The following is a 21,319-nucleotide window of genomic DNA, read 5'->3' on the forward strand; positions in this document are numbered from 1 at the left end:
AACTGTTCAGCTGTCTGTTCCTGCAGTTATAAACTGATAAAATCTTGTTTTAAAACGTTAAATCGTGGTGTAACCAGATCTCCACCGAAACCGTCTGGCCTGTCTGTCAGCTGAACTTGTCCACTGTGGAGCAGCTCAACCGAAACTTAACCTGCTCTGCTAAAACGCCAGTTACGGTGGACAGATTCAGAGCTGCGGTCAGAATGGTTCAGTAATGGCTCCCGTTACAGCACGATTTGATTTTTTTTAAAGATTTTACCAGCTGATAACTACAGGAACAGACAGCTGGAGAGATAAAGAGCTACAAGACAGAATGCGAAATGACTTCTAGCCCGTTTAAATGTCGCTTCACTGTTTATCTCCCTCTTATTATTTTTATATGTCCCTGAGCAACTCCTGCCCTCTTGCCTCAACTCCCCTCTCCACTCCTGCCCTTCACTCCCCTCAACCCCTCCCCCACGCCTCAAAGGTTCAGATCTGGGGGTTCGATTACACTTTAATACTGTCTCACTCCGCTCCTCGTGCACTCGCATCCTTAAAGGGGACCTATTATACTCATTTCCAGCTCTATATTTTTTATTTTTGGACTCCACTAGAGTAGCTTTGTATGATTCACAGTTCAAAAAAACTCCTTATTTATCTTCTACTGGGCCTTTTTGCAGCCCCTCAGTTCAGCCTCTGTCTCTAACAGGCAGTTTCAGCTCCTGTCTCTTTAAGGCCCCCCTCCCGTTACCACTGATGCAGACCTAACATTTCCTACTTTACTGCTTCAAATTAAAAGCTTTTAAATGACTAAATAATGGGAGACTTTTATTGTGAAGAATTTACAGGAAATTAAATGTGTTCCTCATTAGCAGAGCTTTGTTAGAAGTGCTAAAAACCGGTAGAAACAACAGCATATGGAGATATTTGGAGCTATTTGCTCAGAGAAATAATGAAATAATGCAGGGAGGAATAGTACAAGCAGAAACAGCCACAGTGATGGTGATGTTTGATGAAGAGCTGCAGACGACCAGCACACCTCCAACAGGTAAACAACTTATTTTACTTTGCTGTGCTGTGTAATGGAAAAACGCTCACAGCATGCCAGCTCAACTTGACTCAAAACAATGGAAAAATGCAATAATGTTAGTGGAGCAGATGACCATATAAAGAAATCCATCATGAGCCAATGTCAGCTCAGGCTGAAAGTAGAAAAATCGTTGGAAACCGAGTGTTCAGAGCAGTCTGAAGCCAATGTTTTTTGCTCACAGGGATTACTTCTACATATGTTTACCTCATTATTTGACACTTTGTCCATGTTTAATGTGAACATCCAACATTGTGGCATTATATGTATGACTGAAAATAAGGAAAAGCACAATAGGTCCCCTTTAATGAGCAAAGCATCTCAAAGTTCTGTGCATTGTTTGATTGTCAAAGCCTACACCTGGCTGAATATTCCCACACCAATGAACTGGCTGACCGTTTCAATTCAATCTGCTTGTCTTCACTAAATATTATTGCACCTCTTAAGTCCTCAGAAAGAAAGCAGCCTTGGATAAACAACAATATTCGCAGCTGTAAAAGGGAATGTAGGAAAGCAGAGCGCAGATGGAAAAAATCTGGTCTCCAAGTACATTACAATATTATGAAGAAGATATTATTACACTATAACAATATGGTTAAGGATGCGAGAACACACTATTTTTCCAAACTTATTTCTGTCCGTCAACATAACTAGATTTTTATTTAGGACTGTCAATCAGGTGGTAAATCCAGCCCCTCCTTGTGTCACAGCTGAAAGTGATGTTGATTATTAAATGCTCTTACCTTTTTTAATGATTAAGTGGAGTCAATTAAAGACTCTCTTACCCCCAATGCCACTTACTCTGTCCTTCACGCGCAACAAGATAGTTTTAACCAGTTTTATCCCATTACTTTGTCTGAACTTTTAGAAACAGTATCATATATGAGAGTGTCTTCCAGCCTTCTTGATGTAATATCAACAACGTTTTTACTAAAAGTAATGGAATCTGTTGGGCCCTGTTTGCTTTCTGTTTTTAATAGTTCCTTATCTAATGATTTTGTCCCTGATTATTTTAAAACTGCTCATGCACATTCATGGTTAAAAAACACCTGGGCTGGATCCCTCCCTCAAAACTATAGACCAATTTCCAAGTTACCTTTTATATTAAAAAAAAGAGTCTAAGCAATATCTCTCTGCACTGGAAAATAACATTTTTGAAAAGTTTCATTCTGGTTTCTGGAAGTATCACAGCACTGAGACTGCTCTGCTCAAGGTTACCAATGACCTTTTAATGGCTGCTGATGATGGCATGTGCTCAGTCCTTGTACTCCTGAACCTTAGTGCAGCCTTTGACACAATTGATCACAGCATCCTGTTAGACAGAGGCACTGGGTGAGGATATCTGGCACAGCTTTAAAATGGTTTTCATCTTACCTGTCGGAGGTTCTGTGTCTCTGTGAACAACTATGTCTCTTCATTTTCTTCTGTTGAGTATGGTGTGCCTCAGGGGTCGGTTTTGGGACCAATTTTATTTTCCTTATGAATAATGGGCACATTGTTCGTAGACTTGGTGTCTCTTTTCAATGTTATGCTGATGACATGCAGATATACCTGCCCGTTAGATCCACAGACCCTGGCATACTGAGTACACTTAACACCTGCCTTTGTGATGTCAAAAACTGGATGTCAAAAATTTTTCTTCAGCTGAACTCAAACAAAAAGAGACCCTTGTCATTGGGTCCCAGCACATGGCAAAAGAAAGTCTGCCATCTGCTGGTTCCCTATTGGATCAAATCAAGCCTGTTGCAAAGAATCTTGGCGTCTGGTTTGATGGTAATTTAAGTTTTGAGCAGCACACCACAAAGCTTGTGCAATCATGTTTTTATCATCTTAGAAATATTTCAAAAATACGGTCTATTTTAACTTTTAAAGACACAGGGACCACATGCCTTCATCTCATCATGCCTGGATTATTGCAACAGCCTTTTTACTTGCCTGAACCATAAATCTATTGGTCGACTCCAGACTGTAAAGAGCTCAGCTGCCAGAGTTTTAACCAGAACCACGAGACGTGACCACATCACGCCTGTTTTAGCCTCTTTACACTGACTCCCAGTATGTTTTAGAATAGATTTTAAGATCTTACTGATTACTCTTAAGGCTCTTCATGGCCTCTCTCCCTGCTATATTTCTGACCTCTTATTACCGTACTTGGCGGTACGTACTTTGAGATCCTTGGACAGAGGTCTTTTATCTGTTCCAGAGGCCTGACTGAAAACTAAAGGGGACAGAGCGTTTGCGGTCAGGGCCCGAGGCTCTGACTCCGAGGCTCTGTAGTCAGGGCTCCGGGGATCTGCCTGAGGAAATCAGGTTGGCCGAGTCAATGTTCTCTTTCAAGTCTTTTCTTTAAACATACTTTTATTGGAGAGCCTTTCCTGATTTTCTTTGTACTGTCATTTATTTCTTTTAAAAAATGTTTTCTTTATTCTTGCTTTTTCCTACACTGAATTGTTTTTTTTTTTTGCTGCCTTTGTGAAGCACTTTGTAACGTGTATTTTTAAAAGTTCTCTGTAAGTAAAGATTATTATTATTATTATTATTATTATTATTATTATTATTATTACTCTGCCTCTGTGCAAAAGGTGCATCAAAAGACATGGGCATTGAGAGAAAGTTTGTGCTTGCGCAGATGCAGAAAATGCTCGCGCGCGCGCACACACACACTCACACACACATTCATAAGCACTGCTACACTATGTACCCTGATGTTACATCATGGTTGGCCTCTAAAGAGCTAAGCTCTGCATACTTGTGACCCTTTCTTTCTTTATCCCCAGGATAGCCTGTCAATAATAGATTTTATAGCTGCTGTGAACACACAAAGTGTCCGTAGATGTGATAGTGATAACTCTATAATAAAATGTTTACTGGGTCATTGAGGGATGCCGTCATGCTGGACGAATTCACAGCATTCATGCACATGAACGCGCACTGGCACACACATACTGTAGATAGACATACACTCAGACTATGACTGTAGAGCAGGTGATACAGATGAGATCAAAGGGATATCCGGGACAGCATGGCCTCTTTGACGTTTAACACATCTCAGACACTTCTTAGGAAAAAACAGGCAAGCCCCACTGGCAATAGATAGACTGGGACAGTAATACACACAGACAAAAATAATCAGGCATACATCATCCATGTTAGATGGGATAGACTGGGATAATTTTTAATCCCACTGCTTTGATTTCCATTTCTACTTCAAACATTTACATTTTACAGAGTGATTTAAAAAAAAAAAAAATAAAAAAAAATAATTTTTTTTTTAAATAATTCAAATTGAAATTTACCTTTATGGATGCTGGTCATTTTTACAGCACAGTGTCTCCCTGCTCCCTCTGAGTGGAACTTAGTTTGTGCTGAGTAGTTTCCTGTTTTAGTAGGGAACTGTCTGTGTGACGTACACTGCAGGTCATGGGCAGCCGGTCACATGGTGGCTAGCTGTGATAGCATAGTGAACAGTGAATTGAACAGTAAAACAGTGAATCCTTCTTTTCTGTCTTTCTAATTTTACACAGGATAAAGAGTGAGTCAACCTCTAAAACAAGATTGAAATCATAGTGGCAGAACAGCTACCTACGTTTCTATAGGCGGGAGCTTGTGTTTTTCATTTACTTTTAGGAGTTGAAAAAGTCTATGTGTGTTGCACAGTATGTATGTGTAATGTTTTATAGTTATTCAATGCCACGTCTGCCTTTCATATTGGAGGCTGCACCAGAACATGGACTGTAATGAAGCCTGAAAATGACGTTTAAACACGCAACTCCCATGTGGTGCAAAAAAGCTGATCTAAAAGGTTCACAATTTATTTTACGATTAGACTTGGGGTGAGAATCATGTTTGTGCGTAAATGTGTAATTGTGCATATGCAGATGAAAAAATTAGTTATTTTGTCAGGGTGGCTACAGTCTGTCAGCAAAATATTCTCATAATAACATATTACGTCAAAATCTGTTGCATTTAAAACTGAAATAGTGAATAGACAGTTTTAATGTTTCTCTTTCCTTTTCCTAACACACACACACGCACATATCAGACCATGGTCACTTCTGGGGACATTACATAGACTTACATTAATTTCCTGAAGACTTACCCTAACCTTAACCACTGCCCCAAAAAAGCTTTTTTCCCAATTGGGGACACAGATTTTGTCCCCAGTTGGACAAGCCATCCCCAATTAACTGGTCTTAAGTCTGAAGTTTGTTCCCAGAAGTATGAATTTCAGAATATCAAATATAATATATTTGATATGGCCCCCTTTTGCTTTAACGATAGCATGTACTTGAGCTGGCATGGACTCCACAAGTTTGTGCAAACCTGATGACCCATGTTATGATTTGACAATGTTCCAAAGAGCCTCATGTGATGATACATAATGATTGGTTTTCTCAGTCTTCAAGTGTCCCCATAAATGTTCAATGGGGTTGATGTCAGGTGACTGTGGAGGAAAGTCCATGACAGTTAGGACTCCTTGGTCTTCTTTGGTCTTCAAGTAGTTCTTGCAAAGCTTTGAGGTGTGTTTGGGGTCTTTATCCTGCTGCAATAGAAATCCTTCCCCACAAAGATGCAAACCAGAGTGTACAGCATGTCTCTGACAAATGAAGTGGTATTTCTTAGCCCACCCCAAGCGTTTGGCCTTGTTTCGCCTCCTGAGAAGTGGTTTAGAAACTGCTGCTCATCCTGTGAGACCACTACAAGACAGCCTTCTTTTGACAGTACGTTTGCTGATTGGAGTCTTTTCTTCTTTATTTAGTAAATTCTGTATCTGTGATGAAGTTGCTTTTCTATCTCTCAGGGAACTAAGCTTGATGTATTGATTTTTTATTGGTGTGGTCACTTTTGGTCTGCCTGATCTTGCTTTGGATACAACTGATCCAGTTTCTGCAAAGCGTTTTAGAGCTCCATGCACTGCCCCCTTAGAAAGCTTTAGTCTAGCCATGATTTGACGTTGAGAAAGCCCCTCTTTGCTTAGAATAACAATTTGACTTCTCACACTTTCATTTAGTTTTGATGCCATGTTTCCCACTATCACAATGGTACTTAGTAAGCAATGATCTGCTGGAAACTTGAGGCACAGTCATATTTATAACAGGTGAACACTGGCTGCAAGTTGAGTTACTTGAACAAGCCTCTGATGAGTAGATCAAATCCACCTGAGTGTCGTCTGAATGCTTCAATGGAAGTGACAGAATTCAAGGAAATCTGACCTTTTGTTCAAAGGAGTTAAGTTTCAATGCCACAAATTTGCTTAACTTTGATTGTTGACCTAGAAATAGGACAGAATATTTAATATTTATTCTTTATTTTACATGTCATTACTTGTGTTTTTAATGTTTATGGACCCTCAAACTTTCTGACTATTTCCAGGTTTACATGAAAATATTTAATGTGGTCTCAGACTTTTGGACCCCACTGTGCATATATAAAGCTTCTCATATAATGTTTTTATACTAACAATGGATAAAATGATTATGTGTGGTGTGATAGTTCATCGTAGTGACGAACTCCTCAATTTCGCTGTTTTGGTTCACTCTCACTACTCTCATAAACCTGTTTCCAACCGGGGCAGGAACCTGGTTTCAGTGTACGCTAACTGCGCATCACCGAGCGGCAAATAAACAGTCAGATATTTCCCTTAGAAGTTAGTGGAGACCAAAACAGAGCTAAAACGAGAGTGAATATTCATTTCACATTCGTCAGGTAGCCAGAAACACGACTCCAAAAGAAAGTTGATGTTGCTCCTTGTCTGCTCAATGTGTAATAGGCAACTGTTTGCCTGCAATTTTGCAAGTTTTTATGTCACTGTTGTCTTAACAGCTTGTTTTGTTGCACTCAAATTGTAAAAAAAACAGTACATCAAACACATCAGAGAGAAAACTGTTTGACTTGTGTCCAGAGGGTCAAAGACAAAGGCATCCTGGGAAAGAGCTATGTTGGCTACAGCATCAAAGAGGGCTTCAGGCACAGTAACTGAGAGCTGATATTGGTTTTGTCTGCATGTGCATGTTTGTGCTTTGATTACTGTATAGCCCATAGAAGAAACTGTGGTCCAGATTAATTTCGAAACCTCTTTCGTGTTTATTTAGACTCGTAAACCTTTCCGTCCTTTCACATTTCTCTCCTTTTATGGTGCATTAAGGCAAGCTGAGTCCTTGAAAAAGTTCCATCAGATCCTGAGAAAAATAAAAACATGACAGACGTGATATTAAAATTCATCTAAGGTAATGTTATCAGAACAGGACAGATTGCAAATGTAAATGCATCCAGTGCGAATCTAATCACCCACATCACTCTCAGATATGGTCAGGAACACTTTGACCACACTCTTAGTGTAGTGTGAATGAATATGTTGTATATTTTTAACAAAATTGGACCACATTTCTCATCCCTGTGAGCCACACTGAACTGTTTTCAATGAGAAGCACTGTGCTGCAGCACGTTTAAAGTATTAGGCTATCTATCATCTTGAGTAAACAAGCTTGTCAGATGCAAACTATGGTGAATGACCTGCAATTTATTTTTTGAGTTGGCCAAAATGAAAATACTATGAAAGTAAGAATACATGTATTTGCATATTGAGAGGGAAGTAAAACCCTTGATATTGGTCATTGCATTTATTGAATTTATTTTCCAGGTGAAAATTGAATCAATTTAAGACATTTGGATATTTCTGGATAGAAAAAATGACTGAAATTTCTCTTTTTAGTTCTACAAATTAGAAATTAAACAGAACACAAGAACAAAACAAAAGCACTTCTTTAATAGCTCTCTGTGTGACTAATTTGTATATATTTGGAGGTCCATGAAACCCTCAGTCTAGACCGTATGGCGGAGGTTATATGAGCCCTGTGTGACCTGTGATGGAGGTGGCACAGACCTTGTGGTTGAAGCAGCAGGAGCCCTGCTGTGGATGTTCTGTGAGCACTCACACTGTATGATTGACGTTCAGCTCTGTCGTGAAAGCTGTATGGGCTACCTGGTGTTTTAGGTTGAATTCTTGAGCGCGGGCCATTACGGCCCTTTGGCAAAAGGCTGTGTGGTGTGGGCTTCAAGTTGTAGGAGAGGTCCCTCCACGCCCTGAGTGATGAGAGCAGGGTTTAACCGGCTGCAGGTGTGCTCGAGACAGGCGGGTAGGGCCTTTGAAGTGGAAGCCAACTGGGACCACGGCCCATCTCTGACCAGCAGCCAGCACAGACACATTCGCTTTCAATTAACACTCTCGATCGCTGCTCTTTTGCTTTTTATCATCCCTGCTCTCTTTTACAGTTCTCATCTACAGTATGTATATGTGTTAGAAGAGAAACTTGAAAACTGTGGTGCTGTAATTTCAATATCATGTTTGTAATTACTAGTGAATGACTTATGAATGCACTGCAATCATGATGCCAGGGTTATTTTTCAGAGGGATTTGGACCATATAAGTGCATGTTATTCATCTTTGTGTGTGTGTGTGTTTTCAGCTCTTACTTCACCTCTCACTTCGGTTTCATGAATCTTTTTGTCTCAGGGCCAGGTTGAGCGTCCAGAGAACTGCGAGTCCTCAGAGCTCTGACACCCTGATCTATTGTTTCTCATTTATCTTTATGTGATGAAATCATGGATCTCCTCACTCTCACGCTCAGTCATCTGAACAGGACACATCCTGTCTTTGGCACAGCTAAACAAGCAAGCAAACTCATACCAGTTCTAGATAAATAATGCAAATTCTGTTGTGGCTTATTGGCTGTTTTTACTCAAATGTATATACACACACAGAGAAGTACGTACGTAAGCACGCATGCACACATCTCATTAAAGAGAGCGAAAAAGAGAAATAAATGGCTGTTTCGATGGTAAGCTCCCTGGAGGCAGCTACATCTGGCTCCTGTTAGCCACAAGCGTATAAAAATCAAATGCGGTTTAGTCGCAGGCATTCACAGGCACACACACATACACACACACACACTGGGAGGTAGGACTCCAGCATGGTGGTCACCCCCACCAGTCCCAGTCTCTCTAGTACCAACCCTAGTGAACTCAGCAGACATCAAGGGGCTCAGACAGGGACTAGTATACCTGGCACAAACAGTAACAACAACTCATATACAGCCTCTATACAAAATATTAAAACTTAAAACCCTGTGGATAACTGTCTGCCGGGCGTCTGTTAATATGTCTAAGTGAGAGTGGGGGGTGTCAATAATAATAAGAGTAAAAAAAAAAAACGTTTAACTCATAGCTCTGTCTGGACGAAATGCTAGGAGGAATAATTATTTTTGTAACTATTAAACAACCACAATTTTTAAATCTATTTTGGGGACCTATACAGTGTGAATTTAGTGGTTAGAATTTTTATATTTCAATTCAAATTTAACTGTTAAGCCACAAGTCCGTGACACAAAATGAAATGTGAAAATATGCTACTGTACAAATTGAGGATACTGAGATGAGTTCATCAACAGGATGTAAGAGATAGTTTATGTGGCGTAAACAGACACTCATGGACAAGCAAAGGACCAGACTACCTCTACATCCAGACGTCCAAACAAATCTCCGCACACTCTGTTACACATGGCGGTGCAGTGTTATGCTGAAATCGTGAGTCATTAATCGGGTCGTCATCATCATCATCGTTGTTGCTGGTGATAGTGAAATCACTGACACACACTTGAAGCATGTGCTCTCAGTGTTTAATCAGCGCATAATTAATGTGTGTCGAGTATAACAACATCATTAGGAAAAACTGTTTATCATCTTAGAACTCAGGCTCAGAAGCAACACGCAGGCAAGCGAATGGAGAAGCGAATTCATGATAAAGGCTATCGCATAGTTTCAGTCACTGAGGTCAAAGCCAGCTCATCCTGTGTGTTCCTCTGAGCCCAGCAGGCATGTCTGAAAGACTCTGAAGCCCTGTGAATCTGTCTCTGGCCTTCAATTTCCTGCCATGTTCAATCCTGGACAAAGCAGCTGTCTTGATTTCAGCTTGGGTGGGATGGACAGGACTTCAATAACCTTTGTATTACTGATATTAGCATGTAATGTTGGTGTAATATCACCAAAAGCTGAAAGCTTTGATTAAAAACTCGCTCAGAAATGTACACATCACAGGCAGGATAGTGTATGTGCTTTTTTTCTTGAGTGTTTGGCACTATCTAAAACTCTACCCAGCGTGAAATAGTGACACAGGTTTACCAGCTCTATATATAAGCCTTTATGTCTGCCAGTCTGATGTCAAAAAACAGTAAGAGACTGTCAGAATCAAAATGAAAACATTTTCTTGGTGAAGAACAGCCGACTTCACGCCATCTTTTAACAATAGTTGTGTTGTAGCTGGCTGTAGCAGCCCAGTAAAAGCTGGCATATCCTTGGCAGCAAGCTGGCACTTGTCCTGGACTGTCAGAGTGAAATGTTGCCCTTGTGTCAGGTCTCAGTAAACTCTGCTATCTCTGACTTTGATGGACGGGCCCTCTCGTGGTTCCTGGAGATCTAACACACAGCGAGATACACAGAGGCTTAGATCAGCCTCTGGACTGTTTTAAGAGCCTGGATGCCTCTCCTGGGTTGTCGCTGCCAGGTTTCAGTTGAGGATCAGAGCTTGAGGACTGGTTCTTTCGCCTTGTTGTAATGTACTGTAGGCAGTTGGGGAATAAGTACTCAGCTCCTTCACGTAAGTAAATAAAACCATCTAAAAATACTTCATAACGTGTGAAAGACCTGCATTTAATCTCCTACTTGAGTAAAAGTACAAACATTATTAGTTAAATGTATTTAAAGTATCAAAAGCACAAATACTCAGTCTCCATAAAAAATGGCCTCTGTGACTGATATGTAAACATTATTAGAGAGTTAATTTTGAGGAGTTTACATATAAAGTAGAATGAAATGGAAATGTTCAAATAAAGTACAAGTATCTCAAAGTTGTGCTTAAGTACAGTAGTTGAACTTAGTTACTTTCCACCCCTGACTGTCGGTTCGAGGGGTATTTGTTGATGTTGAAGCCCACCCTCCCCTGAGAGTCTCCTAATGCATGTCCGACTGCTCCAACCAACTCTGATCCTCACACAAAAAATGTTTCAATGCCTGGACGTCTCGCCATGTGCTTCTAATCGAACTCCAACGTCCTCTTTGGTGGTCCTCTGTCTCTCCATTCTCCTACCCTGAACACTCTTACTCACTGAGACTCCTTTAGCATCCTGCCCCCTCCTCTCATAACCCCACCATCTTCCCAAACCTCCCAGCTTTGCCCCATAACCCTTATTGCACCTGACACAAATTCATAAATTTCCCCAACACACTTCACCCACATTTACCACAGCTACAGAAATGTATGATCCTTGTGATTATGCTCTGTATGTTATACTGCAAAATATATCAATTCTGAATTTAGTCTAATATTCATTCTAAAAACATGTTTATTGAAATCATTGGAAAAACGGCAATGAGTGTAGGAATTGTAGTTGTTTAAAGTTTGACATTTTGGGAAATGCTCTTATTCGCTTTCTTTTCCAGAGTTGGATGAAAAGATTGACACCTCTCTCATATCAGTACGTTGAATATGAAGCTGAAATCAGGAGACAGTTAGCTTAGCTTAGCATAAAGTGTAAAGTGAAACAGTAAAAGAACCTCTAAACTCAGCTGGAAGCATATTCCAATGTTTGATGGCCGCAAATGAAAAAGCAGATTTTGCAAAGGCAGTCCGCTACATTAATAATGAACACATTGTATCTCATTTGTTTACAAAAACCAAAGTGTAAAAATGACAAGTTGCAGTTTTATGCGGGATGCATATATTTACTATTTTGGCATCATCTTTACATTCTGTTTTTTATACAAATTAAACAAAGGAGATATAATGTCTTAAAAAGTGAACTTTAGGGCTTTTTCAAACCTATAGTTTGTTTGCTCTGTTCCAAATCAGTGGACGAGTTGGTTTTGCCCTCAGTTCGGTTTCTTCTCACACAGAGAAAAATAAAAAAAGAGAACGGTCACTCCACTCATTAGTCAGATATGTGTGGTACAGGAGCAAGAACATAAACACAGGAAAACGATCCTATCTGCCAAAAATCAAAAATGCAACGTTCTTTGTTGCGCTAGCCCAGGTCAGTTCACTCTCTGGCTAGCTGCTAGCAACTGTTAATTTTGCTCATCTGCATTATGCAGTATGCAAAGCACATCTGATCCATTTAGCTCAAACTTGTAGATGGGTCGGATCACATTCCTGCTGCAAACAAATTGCTCCAGTGTTCATTTGGGACCGGACCGAGACCACATCCTCAAAGGGACTCAGTAGGGTTGTTTTGTACAATTGCTCTGCTCAGACCTGCCCAAACAAATCGTACCAATGTGGAAGACGAACCAGATTCAGCCGCACGAAACAGTACAGGTCTGAAAATGCTTTTTAGAGATGCTGGTAGGCAGATTATTTATGTACCAATGGACAGTGCCAGGCTACTTCAAGTATTTATGCTAAGATAACTGTCTCCTGGCTTTTCATCAAACTCTCAGCAAGAAATTTAAAATTTGAATTCCTTTAATTCCTGCTCATCATATATTTATCATATATTACACTGTGCACTGCACAGGAATTAAAGTTTGAGTGCTTGATTTTGATGTTAATCATACAAAATATAAGTAATTTTCAAAGCATAACTTATGAAGTTACCAGTCCTTTTTAAGTTATTCCGTCTTCATCTGGTTAGGTCGAGCAGCACGAGAGAACCAAGATGACAGTGACAGAATTTACATCATGAGCGACAAATGAAAGGTCTCGTAAATCCCAGAATGCCTTATCAGCCTGCTCTCTGTGGGATTTGAAACAGACGCTCTCTTACGCGCTCAGCGTGTACGTGTGCTTATGTGTAGCCGACTGTTAGCAGGGGGAAACACACGTTTTCACTGATCATGCTGATATGACTGGAGATGAGAGAACAGAGCGGCCCCGGTGCTGCTGCTGCTGCGAGCTGTGTCAGCAACAATACTCACTGAGTCTGCTCATGTTATCATTAAGACTTTATGTCAGTTTAACACTGCTGCATACAAGGCAGAAAGAAATACAAGGGAAAGATGATTACAGTAGATATCATTGATTTGCATGCGGGAGTTTGTGAAGCATGTGATATTAATTCCATTTTCAACACAAAGAACTTCACAAGGTACTGTAAACGTCTCCAGAACGAGAACAATGAAACAGGAAAGAAAAGGAAGGAGGAGAGCCGAGGAGTGACTGATTGCAGGGCATCAGACCAAATGGGAACCAGAGACTGTGAGATGTCAGAACTGCTATAGATTTATACTTTACCTGCTCCCCTGAGATCTGCCACACATACACCCACTCAGAGCAGAACAAAAGAGGAGGGAGAGATGTGAAAAAGTATGGGCACAGAGTCAAAGGTCAAACGGTGCGAGAGAATTTAGTAAAAGAGGCCTACAAAGATGAGTGAGAGACGGAGGACCAGAGAGAGAAGAGGGCTGGGTCTGAGGAGAAAACAGCAACATCAGCTGGGTCTTATTTAGACCAACCTTTTGTACTCTGAAAGGAGCCCTGTACGGCCGCCTGTACATCTGCCCTCCGCATGTTAGACTCTGATGGGTGGGCTGCCCTTTTCTGCTTTCGCCCTCTCCTCACACTGCCCTATAGTGCTCTCTCTCTCTCTCTCTCTCTCTCTCTCTCTCTCTCTCTCTCTCGAGGGTATAGGACTGATCAGACAACTCTGTATATATTGAAACTGAAATGGTATATTCATTCTGATTATTCCAGAAGGATTAAATTATGATTTCCTTCAGAATTATGTTCTGAAACAAGAGGGTAGCTCTGGGATACATGCATTTGATTTCACAAAAAATCAGTGTAAATGAATAAAATGTGCACATAAAAACTCAATTTTCTCTTTGTTCAACTTCTCCTCCACTACTACTGTGGTGGACAACGTGACTAACCAAAATCTAATACATAATAAAAGCCAGTATCCTCCCTATCGATACTGTATATTGGTCTGGCTGTACTGACTATATCCAAATCATTCCGGTGCTGGTATGCAGTCTTTTTAAGCTGTCGTCCAGTGGGCAACTTACCACCACCCTCCAGGTAGAAGACAAAAACAGGCCATGGTCTGATTGACGCGGTTTGTCCCACCACAGACAGCTTGTTGAGAACACTGCATGAAACCACCAAGTGTAACTGACAGGCACACATGACATGACATGCCAGCTAACAGGCCGCAAAGCTGCTAACTGTTACTTTGACTGGAGGCTGGTCTGAATTAGAGCAAGAGAATTAGAGCCCCTCCTCAGACCTTAGACCCCAATCCTAAGCCTAGCTTCTGTATAAATCACAGCCGGCCAGGTGATTTTTGAATCTTGACATTTGTTTCCTTTCACTGGCCACCTTAGCCTATCTCTCGCTCTTTTCTCCCTATCGCCGCCACCTCTTCCACTCTCTCGTCTCAACCCACGACGAGTTAACTCGCTTTTTAAGAAGAGGTGCGAGTGGGCGTGCCCCACCTGTGCAGTGTTAACTCTGAGCAGCTGATACATGGCTACGTTAAGCCTTCAGCCCTCACAGACAAGGTCTCTCCTAAACACAGCTGTAAAATCTTTATGGATATGTCAACCAAACTTTAACATCAAGCCCACTCCTAGGCCGCATCATCAGAGATGGATACAGTTTCTACTGATTACTCTGTTAAACAGCCGACGGTATATCGGCTATAAACAGATGACTATCTAAATATTCTCAGTGAATCGTCTGCAAATACTGAGCACATAAATTTGTCATGTATAGGAAATTGTGGACGTCAAGCGTGCAAGCAGGGTGACATGACGTCAGCAGGTGGCAAGTGTGTGAGTGTGTGCAGATATCACTCACTCTTAGTGATATATACCAGATGAAAGGTCTGACTGGCTTTATCTAAAAGTGCTTAGTTGATATTAAAAGGTCACATGGACCGCCAGACTGTATGTAGGTATGACTGTTAAGGAGAAGCATATCCAGATGTGTGTTAGTATGCATGCGTGCGGAGGCCTAATGGCCCACAGTGACTTTGTCTGATCACAAAACATACACACAACACACACACACAGCACAAGAAAAGAACACATAAAAGCTCTGTCAAAAGAAACTCCTGAGGCCCCCTCACAGGAAGACCCCATTACAGCGTGTGCATCGATAAAAATGGTCCCCCCATCTGCCCTGTGGCTCCCGATAGCCATCTCCTCCCCTCAGTGGGTGCCTACTCAGGCTGTGCAGGTCTGACTGCATAACTGGCCCCCAGAGAAACAACATAATGGAGTTGAGGACCATGCTTATGCTCCAGATAAAACAAATTTACCGTTACTTAATGCCAGATCCCCCATATTGCTGGTGGGCACAGATATATTAGCATACTTTGTTTTAAATGTGTTCAGTAATGGCAGAATAGTGGCACATTTTGTGCTCATGTGTCTGTGGGAGGGAGCAGATTTAATAAATTCATGTGGTCACACTAAAGAACAACAGGCGAGGGAGTCTGTTTTGTTTGCCTCAAACACAGCATCAGATGTTAAACTTTTCTCTTTTAATGTAAGGTGAGACACCATGATATGAATTTGATACTGACTTGATTTAACACAGGCACAAGCACACACCACAGTGTTTTGTGAATATTCTGCTCATGTATTGCAGATTTAGAGCACATATAAAACAAAGTGTACGTAGGACTACTATCAATAACGATGAATAAGGCTTGACTTTTTTTTTCTTATGACCATATTAAAAAAGCAGCTAAGATATAAGATAAAACTTCATGTATCTCAAATATACAAATATATATAGAACATTGTATAGATATACTACATATACAGTACATACAAAGAAACACATACAGAATACAGGGAGGTGCAAAGTACACATGAAAATGCATGAATGAAAATGTCAAGTCAATTTATTTATACAGTACATTTAAAAACAACAAAGTGCTTTTAGATGAAAGATTAAAATTACAATCAAATTAAAATACAGACGTAATTATGAGGATCAAAAGACAATGAATACAAATGTAGAATAGAATGAATAAAATTTGGATAAAATCATATTAAAAGGAATTTAAAAACTGTACAGAAAGTTTCATCTGTGTTCCATTATTACTATTTTACTATAAAAAATATAATGTATATATAAAGTGTGAATGGAAAAGAAACATGACAAACAGTATGAACTAAATTACGAGGTGCATCACTCTGCAAGTAGCAGATGTGATTAAAAAAAACAGAAGTTAACAAAAGTGGTGCACTTTGGTGATTTTAAGTTTATTGACAACACTCTAATATAATATAAAATACAACATATCAGATTTTATCGGGGATAGAACAATAAAATCTTTGACTTTTTTCCATCATTGTCCCTTTCACAGTCCATCAACCATTTAACAAGATGGAGACAGGCTGTCACTGTCTGACATGAAGAAAAACTACAAAATAAAGACACAAAAAAGCCGTAAAGGAGGTGAATCATATGTGGTACATAATGCTCCATAGTCTGAGCAATGAGAAGTGCTGAAACATCATTTAGGTTCCCTCTCTGTCCTAGAAAATAGGCAACAATCACTTAACATTCTCAGACTGTAACGTGTCAGCCTTTATGCATGCAACACTGCATCTAACACATAAGGATGCAATACTATGATGTCTTGTTACCCTGGGAGTTCAACTGGGAGCCTGTTCTTTCCCTTGCAGTTGAGGCAATCTCATCATGACATTATAATGTAGATGAATGGCCCTCACCTGGCAGACTCTGTTCCATCACTGCTAATGGAAGAGAAAAGACATATTTCACTGCTTGTGCAACTCTGCTGGCAATCAGTCTGAATTACAGGGCTGTGTGTTTTTTTTATTGATCGGTCTAAACGCAATACTCATATGACAGTGATAGACTGGTGGATAATGGACACAATGTGCCATATATGTCGGCGCCACAAGCGGTAGAGTGATACCTTTCCGCCCTCCTTATATCGGTCTCTCTTGACCCTATCGTTTCAGTGGCTCTAATCAGCCTCAGGATCAGCCTTGATCCCCACTTGACCTGGAAACCTCAATAAATCAAACACCTCTGGACTGGCAGCTCATTTGTACAGTACAACATTTGCCCCAAACACCTCACAACACAGTATTTCCCTCAGATGAATTCAGATAACCGCAGATGATAACCGCAGTTTTAAACTGTAAAGCTGTTGTTTGGTTTGAGCTGCTTTGGCTCAAATCTGACATTTCATTTTTGAACAAGAACACACTGAGGTGGAGACGTTTTATGGTCCTCTAGTTTATCTAGTTTATCTCATCTACTAATGCTGAATGTGGGAACCACTTAGGATTAAGCTTCTGCCTTCACACTAAGTTTACATAGTGAAGTCTGAGCCTGTTGTCAGTGTCTCTCAGTATAAACAACAAACAGCCTCGAGGGAGTAAAACTAGAAACAGTTTAAGTGCTCAACACACTCACACATGCAGACACAGACCACGTTATGAGCGACGGTCCCTCTCACTGTGAGGGATAAACACCATGTAGTCTGGCCCGATCTGTTTACCAGTTAGCCTCTGGCCGGCCAGGGTCGTGGAGGTTGTGTGTGTGTGTGTGTGTGTGTATGTGTATGTGTGTGTGTTAGTGTCTGAGAGTGTTAGGGAATGTGTGATAGAGGGATTACAGGCAAGCTGACGGCCCCTTTCACAAGGAAAAAACAAACACAAACACAGGCCGAATGTTAGACAGGCTCAGTGTTTAGAGTTTTTGGTGGGGGGAATATGTTTTCTTGAAAGTATCTCGCTGTCTATTCCTATTAAGATGATTGTTTCCATATTAAAGATTAAAAGCTAATGCTGTCAGTCTCTCAGCCAGTAAATTGTGTTGATAGTCTTTGTGGTTAGATTGACATTCTTGCTTTGTTCCACTGTGTGATCCTGCTAGTAGTCGGTCCATCTTTATCCCCGTCTATCTAGAAAACACTGTTTCCTTTGTTCTGATTTTCCCTCTTATCTCCTTTTATTCTATCTGGCATATTTCTCCTTTTTGTTCACCTGTCATACTCCACCTTTTCCCTGAATGACGCATGTTGAACCCCTCAGAGAGGGTAGCAGAGGTCGTACCAACCCTCCAAGTAGTGCAAAGCCCTGGCCACTGGAGATGCAGCTGTTCCCTGGACCCAACTACTGGCAGGTTGCAACGACCTTCTGGCAAACAGAGCAGTCCACAAGCCCTGGGATACATGCTTCTGAACTTACCCACTGGGATGTTTCACAAGTGGCCAGCTGGGAAGTTGTCGGGAGCCAAGAGGAAGGTGAGGGGGTTGAAAGAGAGGGTAGAAGGGATGAGAAGAGATGATATGGGTAACACATGGAGAAAGATTAAAGAAGTGGAGGTTCGGGTCTGTGTGTGAGAAAGAGGGGAAGACAGAGAGCTATAGGAAGAGATGGTGGGTCAGTGCGGGTGGAATCATGGATACAGTCTAAGCAGAAGGATGTTGCTTGTGAGATGGATACAGACACACTCTTTCCTTCCCCTTATTCTCATACTTCTGTACTTTTAGTCAAATGTGTTTAAAAGCCCTAAATTTGAGTATCTTTTGTTTCCTAAATTCACTACAATTAGAAAAAATAAAAAACTGGTAAAAGCCAATTGCAGACATAACTGTTAAACTGAATTAAATCAAATTGAAATTAATTAAACTGATAATTACAGGAAAGTAACTAAATTAATTACATTTTGATGACTTCAAGCACGTGACAACAACATACTCTATATACAATGATAATGCAATTGATGCGTGTTCTGTGTCTTAATTAATTGGCTGACTTTTCCATCGCACCTGTATTTAATAAAGCAAACATCCAACATCATTGGATGGAAATGTCGGTTTATGACTGAAAAAGGGAAATGCGTGTGTTTTTTCTTGAGAGAATAAAACATTTCTCACAGAGAAAATACAAAAATAAAAAATAATAAAAATCACTGGCTGATGTTATCAAAAGGCATCTTGAAAACAGTAAAGTTTGGCTGAACTGTATGATGAAAACATTATTTAACAAATTGCTTTAGTCAGTTCAAGAGAAAAACTCAGTGACCAGGAAAATACGAATCTCAATAATGCAATTAAATACAACAGATCTGAAATAAATACAACCTTTGTCGAATGTAAAATTTAAAAAAACCAACAAAAAAAAAAACAAACCAGAGTGACAGAAAGGTTTTGACTTTTAATTCTAAATTTAGTGGCCATAGTTTTTGGTGTTGTTAGACTCGACCGCGTTACTCAAGTTTTTGTTTTTTTGTTTTTTTTTTTTTTTTAAACATAAATAAGGAACCATAATATGAACAAAGATTTGAATAATAAAAGTTAAACAAAAGTCATATTTGCTACAAGTATTATTTATTAATTTGTATTGCATTGTAAGATTCATTTCATCCACAACGTCAAAAGTTATATTTTTCAGTTAATTTATTTCCAAACTCTTGTATATTATATATATACACTTAAAATGTTCCAGTAAAATGTCAGGCTTTCAAAAACTGTACCATCACCAGCGTTACTGAATTAATTATAAACTGATTTACTTGAAATTATTAAATTAACAGTTAAGGACTAACCTTGAACTCTCACTTATTAACTCCAGACAAAACATACTTTGCTTTAATTAATAAAAGGCCTGAGTCTACTGTACGTGTTCGCTGTACCTTTGGGATTAACTGTTTGCTAGAAACATTATGATACACATGTTGCAAAGATGCTAAACTTTATGTAGATTTCAGAAACTTCATTTTGAAAAACAACTGAAATTGGGTTTCATCACCCAGCCAGAGATACTGACTACATTACACAAGCTGCAGTATGTACCTGTCAGTTCTGTCATATTACTGGGGAGTGAGAGACCCCTAGTGGAGAGATATGTAGGTTACGAATGGCACAATATTCGTTATTCCCAAATGCTGACCACATGAAAAGAAGTGAATAATTGTTTCACTGTATATAGAGTTTATGGTAGTGACAGTGTAATCCACAACAAATAGACTTATGTTTAAATGCAGGCTTTCAATTACACAATTTCCCTTTTATTTAGTCAAACTTTCCATCACACAATTACTGACTGTCTCCTCATTGAGTAAGGTTGGGTTAGATTAACCACTAGTTCACAGTCTTTCCCATGAAAATATGAGGGAGCCGCATATCTCCTCATATTTAAGATTGCTGGGTAGCTGCAGGTTTCTTCAGTACTTGTTCTTGGTGATTTCTCTTTAAAGAGACGCCCTTTACTGTAAGATGACCTCAATGACAATAATGGTGATGACAACTAACTGAGTAGCCCTTGATGCTCCCAAACCAGATCCAGATGTTTCGATGCAGTTGCACTTTTGTTTTGTTTCATTATCGCAACATGCTCTACCCCCTCTGGACAAAAACCCAACTGTTGTGCAAAACCAGTAACTCTTTGTTTATCATTTTACAGGCATATATATGTTCATTTTTTCCTGATGAGGTTTTCATGGTAGTTTTCATAATAAGTATAAAAGAGAATAGTTATGTTTCACAATGTGATGCATGGGGACTCTAATCAAGGAATGGTTAAGGATGACTCAACATAAGTCGTTATTTAAGAGAGTTTCAGTATCAGTATACTCACACACAACAAATTCAAAGACCTGTTTGTGAAACGGTTCCTCCATCAACCCCAGTTTCAGATGATTACAAGTTTTGATTTATTCCAGACTTCTTATGTTCACAGTAAGTCAGGAAAGTAAAGCTATGATCAGTTATTCTTACACTGTTCTGTTACACTGAATGGCAAAAAGTGTAGTGCTGCTGATTTTAATTGGAGCTTCATGAACCTTTTCATGAACTCCTGGACACATGACATTCACTTCTGTTTACCTGATACTAAAACATGCATGGTTCTCGTTATCCAATAGTGTTGCAGGTTTATTACCTTTTCTCATCCTCATCAACGGACAAATAGTCCCCATATATCAGGACAGATTGCATCTCAGACGACCCACTTCCTCTGTCTGTTTCTCTCTCTGTAACACACACACACACACACACACACACACACACACACACACACACACACACACACACACACACACACACACACTGGGCAACACCAGTGAGGTATTCCTCTGATAGACCTAATGGTTTTTAGTGTTCAAAAGATAGAGCTCTAACTCACACTGACAGGACAGATTAACACACAGGCCTTAAACACGAGTGGTACAAGTCAAAGGTCAATACACACACACAGATGTAA

Source organism: Thunnus albacares, chromosome 5, assembly GCF_914725855.1.
Source record: "Thunnus albacares chromosome 5, fThuAlb1.1, whole genome shotgun sequence".
Lineage (NCBI taxonomy): Eukaryota > Metazoa > Chordata > Actinopteri > Scombriformes > Scombridae > Thunnus > Thunnus albacares.